Raw genomic sequence first — 24,979 nt, 5'->3', positions numbered from 1 at the left:
CTGTGCTGACCTCAGGGAGCTCAACAAACGGGTCCATACTTCCCGATGGCCTCTGCCCTACATTGACCAAGGGCTGGCCCAGATCCAGGGGTCACAGGTATTCACAGCAATAGACCTGACCAATGGATACTGGACCGTGCCTGTCAGTAGGGAGGACCAATACAAGCTGGCTTTTACCTTTGGGGGCCAGCAATACACATGGACCCGGACTCCCTTCGGATACCTCAACTCCGGCAATGAATTCAACATTTTTCTACACAAGGCCATGCCCGACTTGGGTGCAAGGGGTAACCTGGCTTATGTAGATGATGTCCTCATTAAAAGTTCATCTGTAGAGGAACACATAGCGGAGATCCGTTATGTTCTGACGTAGTTGAGGGCCGCCGGAGCAAAACTTTCCTTTCAGAAAGCACAGTGGTGTAGAACCCGTGTTAATTTCTTGGGGCATGAGATTACTCCTCAGGGTCTCTGTCCCCAGGAAAAGAAAGTGGAAGCACTTCAGAAACTGAAAAATTCTCACAACGACCTTTCAATTGCACAATGGAGTAAGGAGACCCCTGATGCTGATTTGATTACCGCTCAGAAGGGGGATCCAATAATTGGTAAATTTTACCAGCACCTTGAGGACCCTGAGAACTTTCCCCTGACGGATACCGATTACATTGGGAAAGAGGACCTAAGAGTGTTGATGAAATGTCCAAAAATGTTCCGGATCCAAGACGGTTTGTTGGTAAGGAAATCCAAAGCTGGCCACGATCAGTGGGTGGTTCCTACCTCATTCCGAAGCCTGATGTTAAGTCACGCCCATGATGCGGCCACCGCCGGTCATAGGGGGTTTCACACAACACTGGAAATCTTAAGAGAGGTTGCATACTGGCCACACATGGGGCAGGACCTCGACCAATACTTGAAGGGGTGTCTTGTGTGTGCCCAATTTCAGCCATCATCCCTCACGCACCGTGCGCCTCTCCAAAAGCGGGGGATGACACTGCCATGGTCAGATTTGCAAATCGACTTTGTCGGCCCTGTGATTCGCTCTGCTAGGGGGAATAAGTACATGTTGACTGTCACATGCTTGTTCACCAAGTGGGTGGAATATCTCCCAGCCCCAAACTGCAAGGCAGAAACGGCAGCTGCCCTGATGATTAACCACATCTTTTCCCGTTTTGGTCTACCTCAAAGGATTGAGTCAGACAGGGGTAGCCACTTCACCAGTGAAGTAATGACAAAGATGTGGGAGATACTGGGGGTCAAAAGGAAGTTACATATTGCTTACAGGCCAGCTTCTTCTGGAGCAGTGGAACGCTACAACCGAACCATTGTGAGCATCTTAAAAAAGTTTGTGGCAGATTCTGGGCCAAGTTGGGATATCCGATTACCTCTGGTCCTAATGGCCATCAGATCTACCCCTTCATCTGCAACCAAAATGTCGCCATTTGAGTTGATGACTGGGCGCAAGATGGTGCTTCCGCAGCATTTGCTCTATAGGACCCAAGAGCAGACACTGATAAATGCCTCCACTACTCATGAGTATGTGGAGAATTTAAGGAAACACCTCCAACATGCTTTTGCTTATGCTCAGCGGAATCTAGAAAGATCAGCTGATAGCATGAAGACCCACTATGACCTGAAGACTTCCAGGAAGGAATATCAGGTGGGAGACCGGGTCTATCTATACAACTTCCAAAGGAACCAGGCCACGCAGCGCAAATTTTTGCCTACATGGAAGGGGCCCTTTGAGATCATCGACAAGATCTCCCCTGTGGCCTACAAAATCCACATCCCCAAAGGTCCTTTGGCAGCGGGGGAAGACAAGTGGGTCCACATAAACCAGTTGAAATGTTGCCATCCCAGGCACACTCTGCAACAACTGGAGGAATCCTCTGGAATCCTAGCGAGTACTGTCTCAGACTAATTCAGTTCCAACCATAAAACATACCACATCTAGTCTCTAAAATATTGTGATTTGCATGAAACTGTCTCTTAGTTATACTGTTCTTTTTTCAAAATAAGAATGTAATGTTTCGTTATGATGAAATGCATATGCTGCCCCACTATCTCAACAGTGGTGGAAAAAACGTCTATGAATAGGTATTGCCGCTCTTCCTTTGTCGTCCTAGGAGAAAGAAAACCTGGAGACGGGACAAGGAGGACGATCCGGAGACCGGGAGCAGAGACGCAACGGGCCCGGGGTACCGCCCAATTTTCCCATCAGGACCGGCGAGGAGAACCGATCGATCCGACCGGATGGAGAAAAAGATGCTGAACTGTGCCATCTATTGGAAGAAGATGAGGAAACATCCCAGGTCTTGCGAGTCCCATTCGTGAAATAGAATGGCCATCGCAAGAGGGGGGCTTGTGGGATGTATTTACCCATGCATCCGAGCCCTACCTCAAAACTGTGCAGTACTGACATGGAAAACATCATGATGGCCAGAGCTTCCCCGAAAATGCACAGGGAAATGCATGAAGAATAGGCTGCCACTCCTTTTTGCCGATGTTATGGACACTGCCTAAAACCACCATTGGACTACCCACACAGTAGTCTGAAACCATTGGGAGTGGCGATGCTGATTGCCAAAAGCAAACCCATAACTGTTGGGAATTCATTTTCTTAAATCCCAAAAAGGGGTGCAGTACCAGTACTCACCACTATCCAAAAGCCGGCGTTTTAAAACCACCAGATTTTGTAGAAAACTGAATAAATGAACCCAAAGCAAGCCAAAGAAAGACTTACTGAGAGGTGGATCCAATGTAAAGTTATATTCTGAAGTGACTTGAAGGTTTATAGCAAGACTGGCTGAGCTGTGGATTTCAGCAGTTTAAGTAAATTTGGACTGAAAGACACTACAAATCTAAATGTTTAAAAGAAATGAGTGACCTACTTTGAGTGTCACATAGGTTGCAATTGTTTAAATGTCATAGTTTTGAACTTAGAATCAGCATTCTAGCTGCATATGTAAAAAAAATTGTCTTGACTTAAACTGGGGAACAAAAAGTGACATTTTATCTGAAACCTGGCTTAAGGAACTGAATTCTGCCCACCAGCCACCCCCCATCAGGAGTGAAACTTGAGTCACAGCTGTGTTCCCAGGCCTATCTGCCTTTTGCTGGCCTTTTGCTGGCCACACTAAGGATATGCCATCTCTCTGATAATTGAATTAAGGGGAGCCCCCACAGAATACAGGAGCTCTGAACAAAGCCCTCTCCTGACTCAGGCAGATGGTTTATTGCAGATGTCGTAAAAGTAGCTTCCTCCTGAAGCAAAGGGGAGGGGCACTGCCTGTGAGAGCAAGCTGGCTTGGCAGAACTGGAAAAACCAGAAATTCAACCTTGTGCTGGAGGAAAACCACACCCCTTTGGGGCCAGAACATAACTCTAAAAAGATGAATAACTCATAGTACGGACTTGTGAAAATTATTTAAATGACACCATAATTCTTGTGATTTTTCTGCCCACATTTTAAGAGGTTTTTAGAACCGGTGGTATGTTCAGGGGAGTTTTAGCGGAAAAGAGGATATTACTCAAAATGTGTGCATGTGAAAAATCTGACACTTCATCAACTAATGTCCATACTCCTTGCGCACATGTGTGTAAATTTGGGGTAATGTCCGGTATTGCAAACCAGTTAAAAAGTGCAAAATATTGCCATTTCTGAATGCAAGCTCCCAGGAAGAGCAGAGTTTGAATAGGGTATACCTCCTGTGATATGTGATGGGTGCATGTAATTTCAAACCACTGTGTAGCTATGAAATATGTATTTGGTTCAAATCTAGATTTGTGTGCAAGTTGACAGGAGGAGTGGACTTTCTGCAGGCTGTAAAATGACATCACTCTGACACAACTTAGCTCCCCCAATCAGGGGAGAAATGAAAGCTTGGCCAATGATAAGTGGAGAGGGGCTGGCTAGTGATGCTGCTCACACACACCCATTTTCAAAACACATAAAAGCAGAGAGACAGGACAGATAGGGACCTTCAAATCCATTTGCAGCTGGAAGCTCTGCCGGGAAAATCCATACTTTACCTCTATCAACCTTCATAGACCCAGACCAGACCAGCAGAGTAGAGCTGACCTGTTAGCAGAACCAGAGAGAGCTGACCCAGATCACTGTGAAGTGCAGAGACCAGAGTCCCGTCTAAAACCTGACCAGATCCGTGGCGAGGCCCTTTTAACTCAAGAATATAGTGTGAGTACATAGTAAAACTGTGCAGAACCAATCTCTTAGTTAAAATAATATAATTCAAGCTATTTTAATCTAAGTAGAACTGCCTCATAACTGTCACCTGTCATTTGTAAAGCTGTCACTTGTCATTTTCTAGTTGCAAGCTGCACTTGTCTTTTTGAACTTTAAAATTTCAAATCAGAAAAACGACCTTTATTTAATCGCTCATATCTCCGTGACCGTTTGTGCTAGAGACTTGCAGTAACTTGCATCTGGAAGCTGAGATCCTAGGCTTTCCTAGGACCCCAAAACGATAGTGATAGTCCTTGTAGTTCCTCTGTAATCGCGCTCGACGCATTCGCGAATTTTGCCGCGATTTGCAAATTTCTCCACGTGTAAAAATCTGCTGCTGCTTGCCTTTCATTTGCCAGAAATTCGTTTAACCTGCTAATTATCCCTGAATCATTGCTAGTGTGAGCCTGGACTAATATTAACTAGATACCACTCACCCTGAACCTCTAGAGGGAATTAAAAGCAATTTAGCATATTTTTCACTTAATTGCCAGCACATATAAAAGCATTTTGCCTGTGTTTCCAACTTCTGTAGTCTAAGTTGCTGGGTGAACTGAATTACATTTGAATTGCATTTCTGAGAATTGTGTGCCTTCCTTCCATTTCCTTGCATTGCATAAAAGGGGGGGGGGGAATTGTCCAAGAAAGTGATTACATTGTCTTTGCTGAAATCCTATCAAGTTATTTTCTGTACTGCATTTCATTCCACATTGCATCCATTGGAAACCATAAAAATATTGTTGCTATCTTATCCATCCTATAACCACTCCTTAGTGATTATCAAGAAGTGTGCTAGTGCCAGATTCTCCGTTGTTAATCTTTATCATCTCAGATTAAGTGTGATATTCAATTATTAATTTATTATAAAGCGTGATATATATATATATATATATATATTGTTTAAATTATCAATTAAACCTTTTAACTTGCAAAACAGAACTACTTCTTGGCTCAGTGGGGTCAGGAGGATTCCAAGAGAGGGGTGTTATATAGGGGTAGTCATCCAGAACGCATGAACTGGACATTAAGATATATCAATAAGGGTTTTCATTCAGTATTCTAGACTAGGCGTTGACTTGGCTGTAGTGCTGAATTGAATCCTCTTACACTGTCATCTTCACCCCCGCCCCCAACATAGCTCTGTAATGGTGCGCTGTTCCCCTATATGCAACCCCAATAATATGATGTGCTATGACACTTGCCCTGTTCATCTGTGTAGGTGTTCAATACTCAGAATACTTGTTCTCCGGTGTGACCACCAGTAAAAGAGTCTTCCTATTCAATATATTCACATCAAGCCTCAATGCAACGTTTATATGTAGGCATGCAAGTACCCCTTACCACCATCTGACACTTTATGGGAAGGTGAATCTGGCGTTACCAAATCGTAGGTTTTTGCAACACCCAAACAGTCACGTGTCTTTCGGTGCCTACCAATTTATTTGCAGGTCTTCAGCTGGTCGCTATTGCATTGTCCCCCTGTAACAATGGCACACGTGACTGTATTTCTGTATTCAGTTATATCAGTTTCAGTATTTCTGCTTTGCTAAAGTAAAGCATTTTTCAGCTCGTCAGTGGGGTGGCCTACCACCAGTTTTGTTTTGAAAAAGGTCTTTGAGGTAGGGTAATGTTGCTCCTGTAGTCTGTTTCAGTCACGTATGTGGTGTCTGCTTTGCCTGCCAATGTTTGTCTTGGAACAGCTGGCGGTCTAGTTGGCTGAATCTCTTCAGTGCTGCTCTTGGGGTTGGACATGGCAGGTTGCAATGTCTTTGAATAAGCTTTTCAGAGTCTCTTCATCCCTGCATAAACTGTTGATCTTGATGGACTAATGCAGCCCCACCCAGTCCCATTTTGTATCTCCTGCATTTTAGGTGATTGCTATGGTTGCCTGGAGTTGCTTGATACTGTCCTAGCTACACTTGAATGTGGACATTTCTGGTGTTTTTGAAAGGTCTGTTTTTTGACAGAAGGATAGCAGGTGGAGCTCATGCACATGGGTGATTCCTCCTTTGGGAGTCACATTTCTGATTGGCAGGTAATGGTGTTGTGATTGAGTTAGAGCAAGCTGGTAATGCACAGTGTAATACAAATGAGGCATAATGGCACTCACAACGGGTTCTGTGACCTCCAACAGTCCAGTAGGTAATCCATGGTGCATTGTGGGCCTGGCTCTTTTAGAACATCTGCTGATCTCAGGGATGTGACGATGATTCTTTGTGACCAACACAGCCTGCGCTGTCAGCATGACATCAGCAGATGCAGGAGGACGGTATCATTGTTCGGTGCAATGGGAAAGGTTGTGTTGCTAGTCCTTAACACTGGTGTTGCAGGTCTAGCACTTTGCAGGATGTTTATTGGCAGTTCTATGATGAATGTTGGAGCAGCTCTCTGGCACACAGTGGTGACGGGGGAATGTTGCGGTCCATCCACCTTTGGTGATGGTTTCAATGTGTGCATTGTGGGTGCAGCACTAGGGAGACTATATTATCGCCTTCATCATGCATTTGTGGGATAGCATGTTCTCATCACTCGGTAATCACGGCCTTCGTTTGGATTTTTGAGTGGGTGACCTCAGCACCTACCTGCCTAAATGATATAATGTTTGTGCGCACATTACCTTCCCTTGTCTTTGGGAACTGCAGAGATTTCGGTGCTTATCAGTGCCCGAGACGCTGGGCAACCCTCCAAACCATCGTTCTTCGCCTGCCAAGCCATTACAGAAAGTGGAAATACCATATGCAAATCAGGCTTGGACCCACCCCAAAAGGGGCAGCCCAGCCCTATGGTCAAATCCCTTCTGCATGAGACCACAAGCATCCCCAGATATGTTTTGTCCTCATTTGTCATCATCAGTGAGAAGTAGCTTGGGAATCTAGGCCCAGTGTGCTCGGGACCCACATCAAAACCTTCCACCCATAACTTCTTGTTTATAACTTTTATGGTTATGGTTTGTCTCCCTGTGTGAGAGAGCGTATGTCCAGACGTGGGTCCCTTGCTCACAGCGCCATCGTAGCCCAGCGGCATCTCAATGATGATGCCCAATAAGGCCGAAACATGTCTGGGGCTGCTTGTGTTTCTGTGCAAAGGGGACCTACTCTAGCAGTTCGGGCGAGGCAGCTCCCATTGGTAGCAGTACCTGAGTCATTTGCATATGGCTGGGCCCCTTTTGCAATGGTGTAGACTGCCTAAAGAATTTTGTGGCGTGGAAGGTTTCCCAGAGCCATGGCAAAGGTTGAGATGTATTCAAAACCTTCCACCCATCACTTTTTTGGTTATAGGGGTGTAGCTGAGAGCTGTTTTTTCAGGCATTTGAAAACATGTGCTATTATTATCTCTGCTTAATCCACGTTTTCCTGGAACATGCCAATTATTTCACTACTGCAAATCAGTAATGATTCACAACTAATGAGGTTAGAAATATTGAGATAACTGGCATACATGGGGCCCCCACATCCCTCGAGGTGCTATGGGGGCCCACCAGGCTAAGTCCTGGAGCAAATGCACTCCGACTTCAGAAAAAAAATTTCTTTCTGAATTAGGAGTGCATACACTCTCTCTTCAGAAATACATTTTCCGGTTATGGAACAGAATGGAGGCGTTATGGCTCTCCAGTGCATACATCAGGAACCAGGATGCTCTCCCTGCTTACTGCCAGCGTGGTGGAGGCTACAGTGTGGGCGCATGAGACCTGCGGCTTGTGAAGAGTCCCTTGGGAAACAAGAGTTAAGAAAAAAAAATGTTTTGTAAGTTTGTGTGCCTGCATCCAAGGGTATGATATGTGTTATGTAATGTATGTGTGAATGAGTGAGTTTATAATGTGTGGTGTTAGACAGTTTCTTCTGAGGTTGTAGCCAACTTCATCAAAACCATTCAACTGAAGCAGTACAAGACTTCACTCTTAGTATAAGGCTGTTACAGCTGAGTACATGGTAGCATAGACAGAGCAGCCAGCTTATGTTTTTTTATTTGTTTTTATTTTATTTCCCTGATTCGCAGCTGGCTTATGTTAGGAGGGAGAGAGGGCTGTAGAATCAGTACAAATGAAATTGTAATACAAATGGTCCAAAGAAACACTGAAACACTATGTATGTAAAAATAAATGATCTATTTAAATACAGGTAGACTCAGATAAATCTAGGGGTAAATAAGCACTAAAAAATAAAGTGACTCCACTTTATTAAGGCTGGTGTTCTCAGTTGGCCCCTGTCCGATGATTGCCCTTTGTGTTATGCACATTGTTTTGAAGGTGATGTGATGTTTTACTGGTAGCCAATGCAGTGTTTTTAGGACTGGAGTGATGTGGTCTCTTCTGGATAGTTTGAGGAGCAGTATTGCTGCTGTATTTTCGATCTGTTGTAGTTTCTTTCGGAGGTATTCTGGTATCCCGAGATAGAGGCTGTTTGCATAGTCGATTCTTGGCATGATGAGGGAGACAATTGTGAATGTTTTGTGGGTGAAGGAAGGAGGGGAAAGGTAAGATTCTTCTTGCCGTGTGAAGGAGGAAGAAGCATTTCTTGATTATTGCATTTATTTGTGGTTCTAAGGTTAGGGTGTTCTCCATCAGGACTCCCAGATTTTTTACTACCTTAGATGGTGTTGGTGCGGTTCCCTTTTCCATTGGTCATGGAATGTAGGTGTTGTTCTCTTGGTTTTTGTATATAATCATCATTTCTGTCTTTCCTGGGTTGATTTTCAAGTTGTTGGCGTTCATCCAGTTAAAGACTACTTTTAGGCACTCAATTAGGGTTGAGTGATTGGCTTTAGTATCTTAGATTTTGTAGATGATTTGAGTGCATGTAATTTTGTATTTTTTGAAGATTTCTGATTACTGGAGTCTGGTAGGTGTTGAAATACACTGGTGATAGTGAGAACCCTTGTGGTACTCCAGTCGTTAACTCGTGGGGTGGATTTAAAGTTTTTATCCATACGGTTTCTGTTCTGTCTGCTAGGAATGATTTATCCCAGAGGATATCTAGTCATTCCATTGAATGTAATTTCATCTAACACCACACCATCGAATTATATGCAATGAAAAGCCTTAGCATCGAAGTACCCTTTCGTTGACTATAATTTAATGGTAGTATCGAAATGAATAATATTTGTTTTTTTGCAGTAGGGTTACATTAGGGTTAGGGTTCGGGTTCGGGTTAGGGTTGGGGCTAGGGTTAGGGTTAGGGTTGGGGCTAGGGTTAGGGTTAGGGCTGGGGCTAGGGTTAGATTATGGGTTTCATTAGGTTTAGGGTTAGGGTTTGGGGTAGGGGAGAATCCCCCCCAATATACAAAAAAACATTAAAACATTACAAGGAGCTGGCCAGTGTCAAAATATCAGGACTGCGCCATATGACGTTTTAACATTACAAAAAATGCATTGAAATGCTATATTTTACATGTAAATGTGCATTTCCATTGAAACCAGTCCATTTATATTTTCGATGGACTGGTTTATATGGAAAAGCACTTTTCCATGTAATAGATAGCCTGTCGATGCATGGGTAAATGATGCTTTGGTTTCAATGCTGTGGCATTTCTATGCTACAGTTTCGATGAAATAACTAGTAATCAATCCAGAGTAGTGCCATGTCTGTTATGCCTATGTCTTCTAGTCTTTTGGTTATGGTGTCATGGCTACCTGTGTTGAAGGCTGCTGAGAGGTCGAGCAGAATTAGGGCTGGGGTTGTGTTGGAGTCCACGTCTGTTTTTAGGTCATCCCAGATGGATACTAGTGATGTTTCTGTTCCTCTTGCGGGTCTGAAACCGACTTGTGCTTGGTCTAGCAGGTGGTGTTTTACTACATGTTCTTGGGTTAATTTTGTATACGTAGTTTTGCTGGGTAGGGAATGTTTGAAATCAGCCTGTAGTTGGAGAGGTCTTCTACGTCACCACTTGAGTTTTTTTTTTTTTTAAAGCGGTTTGATATCTGCTGATTTGAAGCTTCTTGGTACAGTTTCTGATGCTAGTGGGAGATTTAGGAGGTTTCTCTAATATTCTGATGGTGTTCCATGTGCAAGTATTGATTTGAAGATGTCAGGGGCCAGGGATCCATGGGTGATCCTGCTTTCTTGCTGTGTTTTACCAGCAAGACAAATGTCTCTGCTGATATTTCAGGAATGTTTTGGAGTTTGTGCCGTGGCTCTGTGTTAGGTCCGGTTGGTTGAATGATACGGTTGGTTGGACTGTTTTGTATGATTTGTCGGATGTCGTTGATTTTGTTCTTGAAGTGGTCTGCTAGATCATTGCAGAGTTTCTCTGAGAGGGTTGGGGTGTTGTCGCAGCCTGGTGGGTTTCTCATTTATTTGATGATGTTGAACATTTCTTTGTGTATGTTGGTGGCATTGATGATTCTGTCATCATAATGCCTTCTCTTCGCCTTTTGTATTTCCTTCTTGTATGCATGGTTTTGTTTCTGGAACAGTATTTCTTTGTCTGGGTTGTATTCTTTCCTCCATTCCAGCTCCATCTTCTTTTTGTCCTTTTTCATGGTGCTTAGTAGTGGGGTGAACCATTTTGCCATTGCCCTTTTTTTGCATGGCGTAAATGGTTTTTCCGGGACGATCTTTTCAATTGTATCAGAAATCCATTTGTGAAGTAGCTCTGCTTTCCTATCTGGGTCATCTAGTTTTAAATATGTATTTGAGGGTTTGATCATCTCCAGATGTACGAATAGGTTGTTTGCTGCTTTTACGGTTTTCCAGGTTCTTTTTTTGGTGGTTGTGAGTTTAGGGCTCTGGATGCAGACTCGAGTTGGTAGTCTGATTACGAATGGGATGATGAGATGGTCGCTCCACAGTATTTGTATCGGTGGTGCCATGGTGATAGGTTTTTCATTGGAGAAGATTGCGTCGAGGGTGTGTCCTGCTGAGTGTGTTGCCCCTTTGACCAGCTGTCGTAGCTTCATGGTTGTAAGCTGTCCAATCAGTGAGTTTTGGGAGTTGGTGTGACTTTCTTCAAACCAGATGTTGAAGTCCCCCAGGATAATTCGATGTTCGTGCTTGATGGCTATGTTAGTGATGGCTTCTAAGGTTGCATCATATGTCGGTGGTCTATACACCAGGATGTATGTGATGTTAGTTTTTGGGTTGGCTGAATGGTGTATGACCATGGTTTTGCAGTTGAAGATGTTGAGAGGTTCATCTGTTTTTTATTTTCAGGTGTTCTTTGAATGCTGTTGCGAGTCCTCCTCATTTTTATTTTTCCTGTTTACTTGAAGGCATTTGAAGTTGGTTGGGAGGCAGCTTTGGAGTGTGATTTTGTAGTTGTCGTCCAGCCATGTTTCTCTGATGAATAGGATGTCAATGCTGTTGTCATAGATAAGGTCAAAGATCTCTGTTGAGTGTTTTTACATGGATCTTGCGTTTATTAGATTGCAGTGGAGTTTAGAGGTGTAGTTTGGTTTGGGCTTTATTGTTTGGGTCGTCTTCTGATCAGTGTTGAGGTTTCCTTTCAGGTCGATCTTTAGTTGAGGTGTTGGTACAGGTGTGTCTGTGTCGTCAAAAAGTTCTTCTAGGTTCAGTCTTGGGTTTTTGTTTTCATCAGGTTCTTCTTCCAAGAATTGTGGTTGTCGAGTGAAAGTTCCTCTTGTTTTGGTGATGTAAGGTGTTATTGCATCGATTATGTTTTTGTTATTTCTAGCGTTGTCCGTTCTTCTTCTGTGTGGTTGTGTTTGGTTGTCTGCTGTTGCTGATTCTCGCGTTGGGCTGGTTTGTTGTGGTGATCGGTTGTTTGCGAGGTATGGAGTTAAGTAGAAGGATTTGTCTCTTCTCTCAGCATTGGTTCGGTTGTCGTTCCTGTCTGTGGGAGTTTGTCCTGCTGTTGTGAGTTTTTATTGGTGTTCCGGTGTGTTTGTTCTTTCTGCTCTTTTTCTTTCCCTCAGTACAGGTCGTTTGCGCTTCATTTTGAGGTTGAGAGTTGTTTTGGTCTTTATTTTGTTTGTTGATGTTGAGTTGATTTTTTGCTTTGGTCCAGCTGTCTTGTGGTGTAGTACTGGGTGTAGGGAATTTTCTGCTACAAGTTTGGGCTCTGTCTGTAGGTGATCTTGTCAGCTGGTATTGCCGACTTGTTCACTCGCTGTCTTGAATATGATAGGTGAGGTTTGTAAGGATTATATCGTTGGGTGTTATCAGTGGCTGTCCTTAATGTGCGTCTCACTGGACGAGGTTCACTGTGGTGAGCCAACTATGTGGGGTTAGGAAGGATAGCTACTAACTATAGAATTGTCCTAATGGGCGTAACTAACAATCACTGTGTCATTTTATGAGGTGTGAGCCCCTAATGACAGTATCCCTCCACAATAATCAGCCAATGATCTCTGTCTCACTCCACAGTGATGCTCTCTAGATGTGAGTTGGTCAGTCACATATGAGCATCCCATATAGTGGGAGAGAGGCCCACAATCAACAATGCAATCTGAAACAGGGCGCCTCTAGATTATAGTGTCCCATATAGTGGGAGAGAGGCCCACAATCAACAATGCAATTCAAAATTTGGTTAGGTTTGAGACACAGGTGACCAAATGATTACTATACTAAACACAGTTAGGTTTGAGCCACAAGTGAACCAGTGATTACAATGCTAAACACAGCTAGATTTGAGACACAGGTGACCAAAAAAAATTACTATATTAAACACAGCTAGATTTTAGAGTCCTGCACAGTGGGAGAGAGGCCTACGCCAAACAGGTCAAATGGTTGTTGTACTAAACACTGTTAGGTTTGAGACACAGGTGCCCAAAATATTACAATATAAAACACATCAAGATTTGAGAATCCTGTATAGTGGGTGAGAGGCCTACACCTAACAGGTCAAATGGGTGTTGTGCTAAACACAGTTAGGTTTGAGACACAGGTTACCAAAATAGTACAATATAAACACAAGATTTGAGATTCCTGTATAGTGGGAGAGAGGCCTACGCCTAAGAGGTCAAATGGGTGTTGTACTAAACACAGTTAGGTTTGAGACAAAGGTGACCCAAATATTACAAAATAAAACACAGCAAGATTTGAGTCCTGTATAGTGGGAGAGATTCCTACGCCTAACAGGTCAAATGGGTGTTGTACTACACACAGTTTGGTTTGAGACATAGGTGACCAAAAGATTACGATACTAAACACAGCTAGACCTGAGAGTCCTGCACATTGGGAGAGAAGCCCACGCCCAACAGGTCAAATGGGTGTTGTACTAAACACAGTTAGATTTGAAACACAAGTGACCAAAATATTACAATATAAAACACAGCAAGATGGGAGAATCCTGTATAATGGGAGAGAGGCCTACGCATAACAGTTCAAATGGGTGTTGTACTACACACAGTTTGGATTGAGACATAGGTGACCAAAAGATGATGATACTAAATACAGTTAGACCTAAGAGTCCTGCACAGTGGGAGAGAGGCCCACGCCCAACTGGTGAAATGGGTGTTGTACTAAACACAGTTAGGGTTGAGACACAAGGTGACCAAAATATTACAATATGAAACACAGCAAGATTTGAGAATCCTGCACAGTGGGAGAGAGGTTCACGCCCATCAGGTCAAATGGGTGTTGCACTAGACATGGTTAGGTTTAATAGTGTGATGTCGAGGAATGCAGCAGAGGTGGTAATTATTATTAAGGTGTTTTAGATAGATATGATAAGTGGTTAGGCTTCCAGGGTAGAGTAATTGCTCTACTCCCCACCTGGGAGAACTCTCTGCCAAGTAGCGGTCGCTTGGAAACAAACATGAATACTTTTTGGAGATCTTTAAAAACCCTACTGTTCGGGTTGTATATTCATGTTTGTATTCGCCCTGATGCCTGTGGGTTACCGGCACGTTATACATATAAAAATAAATAAATAAATGATGGTGTAGAGTGTGTTTTGTGGGTATGTGGGGATGATGTTGCATGTGTTGGTGTAGACTGATGGTGATGTTGGGTGTCCTGACCCACGTTTCAGCTATCATGCTGCAACATTTGGTGCTGTGGGCTTAGAAAATCCAAGATGGCCAAAAAGCCCACAAGTGCGCCAGAATCCAGGAGAACCACGCAGTTTGTGCGCACACCAAAATGGTTACCTAACTTGCCACCCACCAGTGTAAAGAAAGATCTTTGTTAACAAAATCCACTGTTACTGATGTCAAAAAGTTGCTGAAATCGTGACTCATTGGACCACTTTAAAGATTCAACCCTTTTTGTGGGGTTCCACATAACCATTTTACTGTAAGGAGCCCCATCAAAACAATGTTAAGCAAGGATTAATTACTACCATGTAAGAACCATTCCTGTTTGGAATGCATTAATCCAAGAAAGATCCCAAAATTGCATGCAGTACCAACAAAATCCTCAAGGCGGCGCTAGCGGTCTAAACTCTGACAGGAGAACTGAGTGCAGTTGCTGACAAAGGGATTTGACTCAGCTGACTTCAAAGGCTGCATATTAATTAAAAATTAGCCACCTGCTGTTCCCAGAGGCCTGAAGCCTGGGAAACCCTCTCACCTCCAGAGATTCACACCAGGAGTTAGAATCTCACATGACCTCTTGATTGATAGAAGGCAGACTGGCTGGGAGCCTCCTGGAGACCACACAATAGGCTCTTGCAATTGAATAGGATATGTTTATTTTGACTGTTTCCTGTCAACAAAGGCCTGCCTGCCAGAAGACACATGTGACTGACCCACCCAAGTCTTGGAGGCGGACTCCAACACTCTGAGAACTGAATTGAAAGCAAAATATATATTTTACAGAAACACTGATAACTCTTTGTAATCAAATGACAGAAATGTATAACTTTGAGAGCCTTAATTTAAAAAATGTACCTTCAATTCAAGCCCAAACTCCAATTTGTGTGATGTTCTGGGGCAAAACCCCGCTATTTATGTATACTACAGACTCTGTGTTTAAGCTAGAGACATGTTAATTTACTGGAGTATGTATGGACAGGCCGTGTACATGTGTACAAATCTGGAGAAAAATCCGATGTTGCAAAACCACTAAAAAGCACCAAATATTGCCATTTCTGAATGCAAGCCCCCAGGAAGAGCAGAGTTTGAACAGGGGCTACCATCAGTAAATGCATGATGGGTGCATGTAATTTCAAACCACTGTGTATCTAGGAAGTGTGCATTTTGATCAAATATAGATTTTGTGGGCAAACTGACCAGGGGAGGATCCTCTGACCCATACAACCTACAGCATCACTCTGACTCACAGTTCCTTCCCCAATCATGGGAGAGGGGAGAATTGGGCCAATGGGCAGTTGAGAGAGGGGCTGGCTAGTGATGCTGCACACACACCCACTTTCAAAACACATAAAAGCAGACAGTCAGGACAGATAGGAACATTCAATTCCATTTGCTGCAACGCGCTCTGCCGGACCACACAACATCCAGAAGATACTAGATTCAACACTTAGACTTTAAAACTCCAAAGAACTTGATTCAGAACTCAAAGCAAGGGCCTAAACCCACAAACTGAGAACTCTTCTCAGTGGGCCTCAGCATCCAGCAAACCTAACAGCGATAGCAGCATCCAGGAGCTGTGCAGATCAGCGCTGGGTCCAGAGAAAGCTGCGCAGAAAGATCCGGAAGCAGTGCTGTATCCAGAGAAAGCTGTGCAGAAAGATCCAGAAGCAGAGCTGTCCCAGACCGCTGTTCGCAGAACCAGAGAGCTGACCCAGACGCTGTGCGCAGAGACCGTCCGTGGCGAGTGAAGAAAACCTGACCAGATCCGTGGCGAGGCCCATTCTATTTCTAAATATATTGTGAGTACCTAGCAGAACTGTGCAGAACCAATCTCTTAGTTAAAATAATATAATTCAATCTATTTTGATCTAACCAGAACTGTCTCCTACCTGTCACCTGTCATTTGCAAAGCTGTCACCTGTCATCTCTAGTTGCTAGCTGTAATTTGTCACTTTGAACTTTTAAAATTTCAAATCTGAAAAACGACCTTTACCATATCGCTCATATCTCCGTGACCGTTTATCTTAGAGACTTGCAGTAACTTTCCTCTGAAAGCTGGGAATCTTGGCTTTTCAACGAACCTAGAACCGCATTCCTACTCCCTATACTTTTGCCGCAATCGCGAGAAACGCACTCGCGAATATGCCGCAATTTGCAAATTTCTCCACGTGTGAAAACAGCAGCTTCCTTGCTTTCATTTGCCAAAAATTCGTTTAACCTGCCAATCATTCCTAGAACATTGCTAAAGTAAGCCTGAACTAATTTAAACCAACTAATCCTCAACCTGAACCTCCAGAGGGAATTAGAATCATTTTAGCACATTTTCCAATATATCGCTATCGCATATAAAAGCATTTTGGGCCTGTGTTTCAAACTTCTGTAGTCTAAGCTTGCTGGGGTGAACTGAATTACATTTGATTGCATTTCTGAGAACTGTGTGCTTTCCTTCCATTTCCTTGCATTGCATAAAGGGGGGAGGGGATTGCCAGAGAAAAGTGATTACATTGTTTTGTTGAAATCATATTGAGTATTTTCTGTATTGCATTTTCATTCAACATTACATCCATCTGAACTTATATAAAGCATTCTCTACCACTTTATTCTTCTGTTCCTATTCACAAGTGTGCTAGTGCCAGACTATCCATTATTGATTACTGCTCAGATTAAGTGTGATATCCAAGTATTAATTTATCATAAAGTGTGATATATATATATATATATATATATTGTTTAAATTCTCCAATAAACCTTTTAACTTGCAAAACAGAACTACTTCTTGGCTCAGTGGGGTCAGGGGGATTCCAAGAGAGGTGTGTTATATAGGGGTAGTCATCCAGAACGCATGAACTGGACACAAAGATATATCAATAAGGGTTTCCATTCTGTATCCCAGACTAGGCATTGACTTAGCTGTAGTGTTGAATTGAATCCTCTTACAAATTGGGGTTTCGTAGCCGGGGATTCCGGATTAGATCTATCACTTGTGCAGATTAATACAGTGTGCCAGCTGACCAGATACACATATCCGGTCGGATCACCACGCTGTGTTACGCTGTAAAGCACTCCTCAAAGGAACGCTCTAAGGAAAAGGTCTGTTTTGCAAAAATAAAATACAAACTTCTGTAAGTCAGGAAGGAACTCAAATTCCACAATGACGACCTTGGTAGATATGAAAATAGCCAGAGAGCACTTCTTACATAAGCTATTTGTGAGAGGTGAGTGGACTCATCAGGACCAAACGGTTTGGTTGCAGGCAATCCCGAAACAGGTCACTGAAACAGGGTCAGATATATGGGGAGATCAGGGTCCCCTACATGTGGCCCTGAGTGAACTATATTTGGCCCCGAAGGCCAAGGATGAGCACCACAAGATTGCCAGGGTAGCGGCATATTTATATTTACATATGGGAGCCATGCAGGACAAATGTGCTGAAGGCCAAGATCTGGCGAGTAGGCAACTGCTGGCATTACAGAAGGCCCAATCTGATCTGGACTCTTCTGAGCAGAGGCTGCTCAGGAGCCAGGAGTCAGAAAATGACAGCAGACGGTACATCACTAAAATAAAGGAGGATATGGATGTGCTGCAACAGGAAAAGGCGGACCAGGATACCAGATTTCTGGCCTTGCAGAAGGAGTACCAAGAAGGTTTGGACTCCCTACTGCAGAGCCAGAAAAAGCTGGAGCAACAGTTAGACTTCAATAGGGCATGTGCTGAGCAGGTAGTCACCCTGCAAAGCCACCTAGATAGGGAGAAGGCAGAGAGCAATAAACTGATTCTGAAAGACCTGGATACCCAGGCAGAGTTTGATCAGGAGCGCCAGAAAGCTGGTGCCTTCCAAAGGCAAAGGGACGACCTGACGGTACAGATGCAGACTCTTAGTCAGGAAAGGGACACATTAGGCCAGGAAGTCTGCCACTTAAAAAGAAAAATGGAAGAAAATCACCTGGCCCACCAGGGACTGGGTGACCTCCAAAAAGAACACCAGAACTTGTTAGAGCACACCAGGAGGGTGGAGGATGCTCTAGCAAGAAAGGAGCAGGCCAATAGGGACACAGCTCAGGAGGTAACCCTCCTGCAGCAGAGACTGGCCCAGTACTCCAGGACCAATCAGGAGGCACAGAGAGAAAACGAGGCTCTCTGCCAGCACAATGATAGGCTCCAACAACAGGTAGCGATGCAGGAGAGACTGATAGAGTCTAGTAAGGCCTTAACTGAGGAACTGAAGGCGCAGGCTCTTGCATTGCAACAGGGAGCAGGGGCGGATAGAGACCAAGTTCACTGGGAAAGGGAAACTCCTGAGCATAACCTCAGGAGCCCTAGTACCAGAGGCCTTTATCTCTCTCAGTCCCTGGACTCTGCCACCCCCATGTCCCCTGGCGCACATGAGCCCCGGGCCACAGGGATGGCAGATTACTATCCAGCCAGAAGCATGGGGCTCATAGGCCAGTACCTCCCAGGAATGGATGGGCGGGCAACCGGGTATGGGCACCCAAGCACAGTGCAATTTAATGGGGAACCCCAGGAGAGTAGGCCCATTAAGGGCATCCTGAAAACCTCTGCCCAGTTAGGTCAGTGGGGGGGTACCCATCAAATCCTGGCAGCAAGGAGGGATCTGAAGACTCCTCTGAGCGGTACAGGACACAGGAGACCAGGTCCCCACATTCTGCCAGCCATTCCCAGGCTCGCAGAATCCGGGAAAACTTGGAAGAACAGACCGGAACCTCTGGGAGCAGTGCCTCTGAGTCAGAAGATGAATGGACCAGGGTTACTCGGACCAAAAGGGCCAATAAGACAAAAAGGGCCTTGCTTAAGGACCCCTTAAAGCAGATTAAGGCAATCAGGAGCACCATCACGCCTTATCATAAGAATTCCAAGTATTCTGTTTGGGAGCACTTAGAGTTGTTTGAGCAAATGATGGAGACTTTCCATTTGAAGGACAGCCAAAGCTGTATTCAATATGTAAAGTGGACCTTCTCCCCGGAATACTCCAGTTTCTTTGCGGGGCTGGAGGACCAAAATCATTTAAGATGGTCCACCTATAAGGCGGCCATCTTGAAACATTTTTCTACTCATAGAAATCCTCAAGAGGCTCGCAAGGCAGCCTACAGTTTACAATGTGGGGAGGATCAGGCCCCACAAGAGTTTGTGCAGGAGTTAAAGCGTGCTTTTGCACAGACCACAAGAAGGGTGCGCACGGATAGCAGAGAATTTATTAATACGTTTTTCCATGCCTTGCCCAAATACATAATGACCCAGCTCGTGAGGGATTTTCACGAGAAAAGATCTTTAGACTGGGTCATTGAACAGGCGACCCGGATCTATGAGGTGCAGAAGCCAATAGAAAATAAAAATAATGCGCCCAAAAACCCCAAAGCCAACAACACCCCTGCTGCTGCCAAGGTGGCAGAGGTAAAGGTCACCCCCGTGTTAGATTTGGAGATGGGGGGGCCTAAAAACCTACCTGCACCTAATAATGCTAGGCCCAGAAGGCCCTCGGGCCAGTCACCGACAGGGAGCCAGGGAGGCAGCCCCACAAATGGGGTCCCTCGCTCTCCTGATTATGTAAGCCCCCGTTACAAGGGAAACAGACCCATCCTGGGTTATGTGTGGACTCCTCCAGCCCAAGGGGGGGGATCCAGCCAAGCACCTAACCCAGAGAACTTCCCTCCCAACTTCTCACAGGAGGGCAGAAACTCACCAAACCCTGGGCAGAACTTCTTCCCCAGGTATCCACCCAACTTCCAGCCCCAAAATCCTCCACCCTTCTTTCCCCAATTCCCTGAGCCCAGACAACCGAATCCGGGAGAGGGGAGGCCAAGGGTGGAGGGGTATCCAAATCTTCCCAACCAGGGGTACTACCAAAGAAGGGATAGCTACCCTTCCCGGGATCAGCCCAGGGGAGAAAACAGGGCCCCGTATCAGCCTGAGCGGGTTTCCCAGTTAGAGCGCCAGGTTCAAAACATGGCGCGGGATCTGGGTCACATACTGAGGGCTCAGCAGAACCCTCAGATCGGCATGCCAGCGCAGAACGCACCCAACTCTGGACCTGGTGCTCCAGAACAATGACGGGGGCAGCACCCCGATAACTCACCGGTTCCCAGGGAGGAGGCACAAAGGGAAGGGGGGTGTAGAGCCTGGGAGGAAGCTTCCTTCCTCACTTGTAAACAGCCCCTGGAAACCCAGGAACCGGAAACAAAATCTCTTGCCCCTGAAAGTCTGCCTCCTAAGGAGCAGAGGGGGGGTAGGAGAAACAAAAGACCCAAACAGACTCAGTTTGAGGAGGAGGTACAGATCTTCCAATTTGAGGGAGAGGGATCCTCAGAAGATCCTGGGAAAAGGATCTTCTCCTTCAGAGATGGGGGAACTCCTCCCAAAGAAAAATGGGTCTCTAGGGATGCAAATCCAGACTGGGGAGATGTGGAGACTGAGCTACCGCCGCCCACCATCTCATCCCAGAACCAACAGCAAGAAAATCCCCTGGTTCAAACCCATCCTGATGACTGCCTCCAAAAAGTGGGGGGCGGCCCAGAACCGGAGCCAGGGGAACCCACAATGGCTCTGATCTCCAGTTGCCAACTTTTTCTTTCAGATTCCCAAGGCTCTCCACAGAATTCTGCCCAAATCTCTTCTCTAGCAATGTCCAAAACCAGAAAGTTAGCCCACCAGTTGTCCAAAAATGTGCATTATCTGTGCCACCTTGAGGAGAAGGAGGGAATATATTATGCCCCGGTACAAGTACAGGGGCAGGGTACGATTTCAGCGCTGGTGGACACGGGATCTCAAGCTACCCTTCTGTCCAGAAGGGCCTTTGATGAACTGAATGCAGGAAGGGGAGGGAATTACCAAATTCCTCTCACCTCACTTCCTGGACAACTCCAGAACTTTGACGGGAAGGAAATTCCCGTTGAGGGGACTGCAAACTTGGACATTAAAATTGGGCGACACAAGTTGAAACACCCGGTCATAGTTGTGACTCCAGAGGGCACCCCTTGTTTACTAGGGAATGATCTCCTGAGAAGGTTGTCACCCCTAATAGATTGCGTAAACAAGGTTCTCTGGACCCAGACTAGCCGACCCATAAAATTAAAACAGAGTGTCAACCATGTTAGTTTAAACGGCACGTGCCACATGGTTGAACAAAAATCTGACCAAGTAGAATTTCACTTCCAGAACAACCAAATTCCAGATGTGACAGTAATAGCAGTAGGACAACAGACTGATGATGGGGGGTCCTCTCTATTTCTGAAAATCAACCTTCCTTCCAGTCTAAAGTGGTACTCCACGCTGGAAGGAAACACTTTAAAATTCTTTACTAATCCACAATCAGAAACTACCACTCCTATAGTCCAGAAAGATGTGAAATCAGCTCAGAGCCTGGCTGATATTCAGCAAATTGGAGAGCAGTTGTTCATCCCTGTTCAGTTAAATGATGGGAAGGACTCTGTTCTCGCTCGAGTGTGTGTGAACAACGGTAAGAGCTTCATCAGCGAAGCCATGTTTCGCCAACTCCCAAAAGATCCAGCCATTCCCACCTTCAAACTGATAGACAAATGGGAAATGGACCTGGAAGCACCTAATTCCAAACATCTCCTGCCAAGCAGGTGTATTCTCAAAATCTCCATTGGCAACAAGAGCATAGTCCACAATTGTTGGGTCGTGCGAGACGTCCCTGCCGCCTTTTACTTAGGCAGTGACATTCTCAATCGCTTTGCCATTAGTTTGGACCTAATAAACTTCAAAGCTTGGTCCCGATTAGCGGATAATCCCATGGGCTTTGATGATCCAGAAAAAGCATTTAAGTCAGCTCAATTGCTACCTTATGCAGTTGAAATTCAGATCAAAGAGGAAGTCACCATCCCAGAAAGGACCCGACAATTCTGCCTGGAAGTGAAAGTTAAAAGAGGACAATATTTGCAAATCCCTGATGCTTACATACATCTAAACGCTTCTCTCCAACAGCAAGGGTTGGGGGTAAACCCAACACCATTAGTCAACATAGAACATGACACCATTCTAATAGAGGTGGATAACAGCGACTTGAAGAGTATTACTCTAGCCGCAGGCACCATTATTGGAATGGCGGTTGATGACCGACATTTTTCCATCGATTTAGGTAATGAACTCTTAGGGCCAATCCCCAAGGACTGCGTTGACAGTGACAGTGAGGACAATACAACACCAGACAGGATTTGTACCCGGCATGGGGGGAACTTCCTGGTGTACACTTCCTGCCCCTATGGTAAGGAAGATGTGACTTGTGACTTCAGGAAGGATGAGGTGATTTTCCAGGTCCATGAGGGCTGCCTTTCCCACCTGAAGCCTCCGGTCCAAATCAGCACTCTGGCCAGGGACTTCTCCACCCAGCTGGAGGAGGCCGCGGAGATAGCCAAACCAGAAGTCTTTCCAGGCTTCAGGCAGATGGTGGAAGAGAGAGTCAACCTAGCTGATGCCTGTGTGACTCTGGAACAAAAGCAAAAGTTGAAACAAGTTTTCTTGGATTTCCAAGATCTCTTGACTGTGGTCGCACTGACATCCACACAACAACAATCCCCACGGACCCTGGCATGACTCCTGTGTTTGTGAAGCAATATCGCTTGCCTCTCGCATCAATGGAGTCCCTTACTGAAATAATTAAGAACCTTGAGTCCCGGGGAATAATCCGTCCAGTCCACAGCACCTTCAATAATCCGGTGCTGGGAATATTGAAGCCAAACGGCCAGTGGAGACTCTGCGCCGACCTCAGGTAGCTCAACAAACGGGTCCATACTTCCCGATGGCCTCTGCCCTACATTGACCAAGGGCTGGCCCAGATCCAGGGGTCACAGGTATTCACTGCAATAGACCTGACCAATGGATACTGGACTGTGCCTGTCAGTAGGGAGGACCAATACAAGCTGGCTTTTACCTTTGGGGGCCAGCAATACACATGGACCCGGACTCCCTTCGGATACCTCAACTCCGGCAATGAATTCAACATTTTCCTACATAAGGCCATGCCCGACCTGGGTGCGAGGGGTAACCTGGCTTATGTAGATGATGTCCTCATCAAAAGTTCATCTGTGGAGGAACACATAGCGGAGATCCGTTATGTTCTGACCCAGTTGAGGGCCGCCGGAGCAAAACTTTCCTTTCAGAAAGCACAGTGGTGTAGAACCCGTGTTAATTTCTTGGGGCATGAGATTACTCCTCAGGGTCTCTGTCCCCAGGAAAAGAAAGTGGAAGCACTTCAGAAACTGAAAGACCCCACAACTCTGCGGGAACTAAGGAGCCTCCTTGGACTGACTAATTACAACAGAAAGTTCATTGAGGGCTACGCAGAGATCACCAGACCCCTGATTCATCTCCTGAAGGGGGGGTCAAGTGGGAATGGGGTCCAGAACAAGCCGAGGCAGTAAAACAACTCAAAAGAAGCCTCTCACAAGCGCCTTGCCGAGCTTACCCTGTCAGAAACAAGGAGTTCTTCCTGGAGACGGGGTTCTCTAATACGTGCTTGACAGCAGTATTATACCAAAAGCATGACAAGGTCAATAAAGTAATCTCCTATGCGAGCAAAACTTTATCCTCTGTGGAGGAAAAATTCAACGATTGTGAGAAGGCACTCCTGGCAACGGTGTGGGCATTGAAGAATTACCGCCCGTTTATCCAGGGGGAACACATCATAGTGGAGACTCCACACCAGCCTCTGCAATATCTCCAAAGTGATAGAATCCGGGCCGGAAATGTGAGTAATTCCCGAATTACTTCCTGGATTCTGTCAATGCAAGGCTTTCCTGTGGAGGTCAGATATGGCCAAAACAAGAAGAGTCCCCTCGCGCAAGGTCTGGCTGACTTGCATGATTGTGCCAGAGAAAACTGTCTCGAGGACGAAAGTCTAAAAATAAAGGACAACATGGAGGCATACCTTAATTCCCCCCACAAAGTCTTTGAAGAAGACAAGTGTGAGGGAATGCCCACTGTGTATGTGGATGGATGCTCTTACCATGTTGACAACGACGGGGAGAAAGAACTGGTGGCCAGCGTAGGGAATGCATGGGTGAATGAGTCCCCAGAACCCTCCGCTGGATACAAAATTGGTCCCCGAAGTAGTCAGGTGGCAGAATTGATGGCTGTGCATCAGGCCATCCTCACTGCTGTCCAGCATCAACTCCACGAACTGGTCATAATCACAAATTCGGATTATGTACGGAACGGGTTCGTGGAGCACCTGGTTAATTGGAAAACCAGAGGCATGTTATGTGCTAACAACAAACCCTTGAAACATGGGAAGTTGATCCAAAACATTGATGATCTGGTCACCTCGAAAGGAATGACCATCTATTGGAAGAAGATCAAGGGTCATTCCAAAGTAGAGGGACCAGACAAAACTGGAAATGACTTAGCTGATCAGCTGGCCAAAACCGGGGCCATCCAAGGGGATCTAATTGAGATTGAGTCCCTGTTGGGGGAAATCCAGGTCACTGCTATCACTAGGTCCCAGACAAATGCTCACAACGACCTTTCAATTGCACAATGGAGTAAGGAGACCCCTGATGCTGATTTGATTACCGCTCAGAAGGGGGATCCAATTATTGGTAAGTTTTACCAACACCTTGAGGACCCTGAGAACTTTCCCCTGACGGATACCGATTATATTGGGAAAGAGGACCTAAGAGTGTTGATGAAATGTCCAAAAATGTTCCGAATCCAAGACGGTTTGCTGGTAAGGAAATCCAAAGCTGGCCACGATCAGTGGGTGGTTCCTACCTCATTCCGAAGCCTGATGTTAAGTCACGCCCATAATGCGGCCACCGCCGGTCATAGGGGGTTTC

The sequence above is a fragment of the Ambystoma mexicanum genome, chromosome 1p (genome assembly GCF_040938575.1).
Source record: "Ambystoma mexicanum isolate Mex_15411 chromosome 1p, UKY_AmexF1_1, whole genome shotgun sequence".
Lineage (NCBI taxonomy): Eukaryota > Metazoa > Chordata > Amphibia > Caudata > Ambystomatidae > Ambystoma > Ambystoma mexicanum.
The sequence above is the reverse complement of the archived record's forward strand: the minus strand, read 5'-3'. Positions refer to the sequence as shown.